The sequence below is a fragment of the Podarcis bocagei genome (genome assembly GCF_964188305.1).
Source record: "Podarcis bocagei genome assembly, chromosome: 3".
In the NCBI taxonomy this organism is placed as follows: domain Eukaryota; kingdom Metazoa; phylum Chordata; class Lepidosauria; order Squamata; family Lacertidae; genus Podarcis; species Podarcis bocagei.
The window spans coordinates 103,260,026-103,264,157 of record NC_138127.1 but is presented as its reverse complement, the minus strand read 5'-3'; the positions used below and the strand labels follow the sequence as shown (position 1 = coordinate 103,264,157).

Genomic DNA, 4,132 nt, shown 5'->3' with positions numbered 1-4,132 from the left:
ACAGGCAAGAAGCTGGAATCTTGTAGATATACTTAGCTTTAACTTTTATATCCCATACTTTCTCCCAGAAAGCACCTATTAATGCCAATTCATAGTCATCTTTGTTATGTGAGTACCATCTGCTTGTAACATTCTGCCCAATGACAAAACAGGCATTCTTTTGTCCTAGAAATTCTTGCTGGTTCTAAATGTTAGAGGGAATTCTGCCATATGCAATCAGCAGACTTTCCACTTATTAATGCCTGCTCTTCCTTATGACACCGGTAGTTTCTTGTTTCTAACATCCTACTTTTTCATCTTGCTTGTAAGTGATTAACATGATCGATTCATCTGGGTGATTAATTGTTTGAGAATGTGTACAGTTAAACCTTAAAGCAATTACGGAAGGAAGGAAGGAAGGAAGGAAGGAAGGAAGGAAGGAAGGAAGGAAGGAAGGAAGGGAGAATTAGTAGAACAAGAAATCACATTGATTTTAAATAAATTTATTTCAATGTTTGTTTTTATTATCAATAACATTTCATTCCTGCACTTCACAATAATATCCTAGGAGACATTATAACAATCTTATCATACAAGCCTATACCTGTGACACTCTTCATCCAAAATAACCTTATTTTTCTCTCCCTCTTATTCTTTTACCTACAAAAGTTATTCATAATCGTCATAAATCTTGAGACATGGTTCTGTGGAAAAGCAATTGTTTATAATCTTCATGTTGTGCATTGATAATTTCCTATATTTTATAAGCTTTTCTCTGATTTTTGAAACTAGGCAGTATATACACCAGTTTTTCAAGAGTGATTTGAATCACAAAATGGATCAGTCTCTTGAGACTGTAAAAAGGAAGGAAATAGTTATTTGTTGGTTATTTCTCTGAATTTAGAAATCAGCATGGACATAGGACCTACCATAATAAATGAATGACTGCTGTTTCGTCTTTTGGCTAAATATCACTTGTTCCAGGTAGAACAATATGGTGTACTTTCTTTTTTTCGAAACTGCTGGTTTTAACATTTGGAAAACTTCTTTTTATTTTCTCTTTTTATTGGTACACAATGGATGTTTAATGTAACCTGCTTGGGGGTCCTGATGACTTAATGGGACATAGAATAAATAAACATGGAGTTGCCATTTGTAGCTCAAGTATAACAATATTTCAATATTTTGTTTGGTTCTGAAGCTAACTTAAAGTTAGTCAAGTGCTTCCATTAGGAAAAGTGGTTTTGCCAGTTCTCTCTGCAAGCCTCTATTTTTCTTTCTTTCTTTAAAACACCTGCTGCTTTCTCTTCAGTCGAGCAAGTATTCTAGGCATCTTCAAGGTTTTCTCCACAAGTTATCCACTTTTAGGTGTGTTTCATGGCTGCAGAGACTTTAAATTGGTTCTAACTGATGATCTGATTGATTGTTATAGCTAGCTAGCATCACCTGTAATCCTTTCCACCATTCAATCTTGGCCCACTGGGGTTGGTGGGGAGATTAGGATGTGGTCAGCTGTGGGCTGCAGTGCAGCTTCTCAAACATTTTTTTCCTGGTAAACTCGGGGTCATTTTTTTTTGTCCAAATGGTTGTCCTCTTCTAAATGCCAGTTGATGCACATGATTTACTGTTATCTATGATGTGTTTATGGCCTTAATTGCACTTGCAGCTGTATCCATAAACTTCAGGTACCTTCTAAGTATGGTGTGCCTGAGAATTGAAGGTGTCCAACCAGTAAGCTTTGCTAGCTTATGAGCAAGATCATGGTCAATGGCTTCAGGTATAGGTTGCATGCAATCAGGATTCTTCAGCTGTGACTTCAATTTATTGGCCAGAAACTCTGTTGCTGGCCACAAGTACCGAGTTACCTCCGGTTTATTGGTAAATAAAGTTTCCTGCAGGTATTCCAGAAATATCCTAAATGAAAAAAGTCCCTCTGCAAGGAATTCCAGGCATCCTTCCTTTTCAAATGTAGAGGGGTAGCATTTACTTTCGCTATGGATCTCTGGGATAAGCAAATGTTCCTGAGGCAGATGACTCCAATCGGTATCACATGTGCCATGCAGATAACACAGCGTTTTATACAACTTGGTAGTCTTTTTTGTTAGCCAGATAGCCAAAGGCAAGGCTTCAGGAGTGGCACCTAATTCTTCCTCAAAAGGCATGCTAGCAGTCTGAGCCTCAGCCATGATGAAAAGCATGGCAGCAGTGACAGTGCAAAGAAGAACATTCATTGTCTTCTCTTCCGGCTTTACTCTTCCCTTTATCTCTCGCTTGTAGCTTTGTGTCTAACGGCGCTGGCTGGCTGGATGTAGCAATTCCTTATGAGGCAAGGATTTCAGTATTCACCCTACGAGGGCACCTGACAAAAATAGCATGGATAAAAATGCAACAGTGAATATAGAGCAGAACAGAAATGACAACTAAAAGCAGCAGAATAAATAAGGCGTTTTTCTGTCTCTGGAGGGCGTATGCAGCCATCATGGCCATTGTTGGAGCTACTACAGTGGTACCTCGGGTTAAGAACTTAATTCGTTCTGGAGGTTCATTCTTAACCTGAAACTGTTCTTAACCTGAGGTACCACTTTAGCTAATGGGGCCTCCCGCTGCCGCCATGCCGCCGGACCACCATTTCTGTTCTCATCCTGAAGCAAAGTTCTTAACCCAAGGTACTATTTCTGGGTTAGCAGAGTCTGTAACCGGAAGCGTATGTAACCTGAAGCATCTGTAACCCGAGGTACCACTGTATTAGATAAAATAAAGCAACTGCCTCAGGTAACATATTTGAGAGGGGCACTGTTTTGCTTGTCTCGGTCAGTACGATGCCTTGGGCCACCTCTAATCATTTATTGACTTATTCACCATGAGTAAGTCTATTCTTTTTCTAAATCCATCCCTGACCATTGCTGTCACTAAACCTTTTATGACAAATTCTCCTGCGCACCTGGGACTTGGGACTAGTAGTTGCCTCAAAGCCAAAGTTACATCAAAAGAATCTACCGAGCCTAGTGAAATCAAACTCACATTGTTACACAGATATTAGCCTCCACAAACTTATACAAGGTGCTAAGCCATAACTTTTGAAACAGCAAGTCTCCTTTTGCCTGGAAACAGATTGCTAGCCAGTGAAGCTGTTGTAGCAATGAAGTGCCGTGCTCCCCATAACCATCCCCTGTCAACGGTCTGGCTGCAGGTCTTTGAACCAGGTGAAGTTTCTGAGCACCTTCCTAAGGCATTCCCACATACAGCACATTACAATAATCCAAACGGGATGTAGGGAAGACATGTGTCACTTTGCGCAACTCAGTCATCTCAAGGAACAGACAGAATTGGCGCACTAGCCTTAACTGCAAATCCACTCCTATCCACTGCAGAAACCTAGACAGCCATGTTCAGGGCTGCAGCCAGGAGCATGCCAGACCGTGAACCTGTGTCTTCAGGAGAAGTATTATTCCCTCTAGCATAGGCTGAATCCCCTTTCCCTGTTCTGTGTCCTGACTGAACAAAAGCACTTCTGAAAGGAGCATTCTGCTGATTCTATTTCCCGCTACAAGGGAAAGGATATTTGCTTCCAACCTGAGATAGCATACTCACGATCCCAAAAAGAAAGGAAAAGATGTCTCTGATGGTTACAAAAGGTGTTTTCAGCTTTATCAAATAAGATTCTGGAAGCTTTTGTTGGGTTTCCTTTTTATAGGCTACTTCATGCATTTAATTGTAGTATTTCATCCTACACACACCCCTCCATTTTTCTTTTAACTGAATCCAACTTTAATAATTTCAGGAACATTCCACTCCTGTGGGTTGTTCCTTGCCTTGTTGTTCCTTGACACACCTCACTTCTTTGATAGCCTCTATCTCCCACCAATGTACCAGATCACAGAAACCACCCTCTTTCAACTTTATTTAAATTATCAGCTCTCATTGATTCGGTTCGGTTCAAATTCTACCCTCACACCCACAACCAGCTTTCTATCTATATTTGGAACAGACGGATGTCCCCCACCCACCCACCCAAGGTGGTGCAGCTTTCAAAAACAGAAGGCGCCTGCTGGTAGCAGGCAATCCCAGCCACAGAGGGCACTATGACTTCTAAGACAAAGACATATCCAAGAGTACCTGCAAGCTACACACTTCAGAAGGAGTGCAACCTTAT

At 40.8% G+C, this 4,132-nt stretch overlaps 1 long non-coding RNA gene across 1 annotated transcript; it reads right to left on the bottom strand.

Annotated features, from left to right (window-relative positions):
• Positions 1 to 466: 466 nt before the first annotated feature.
• Positions 467 to 3,665, bottom strand: LOC308583747. Its single transcript, XR_014006400.1, has 2 exons — positions 3,571 to 3,665; positions 467 to 2,338 (listed from the first exon to the last, which is right to left on the bottom strand). It is a non-coding gene; the product is annotated as an uncharacterized lncRNA (long non-coding RNA).
• Positions 3,666 to 4,132: the final 467 nt, after the last annotated feature.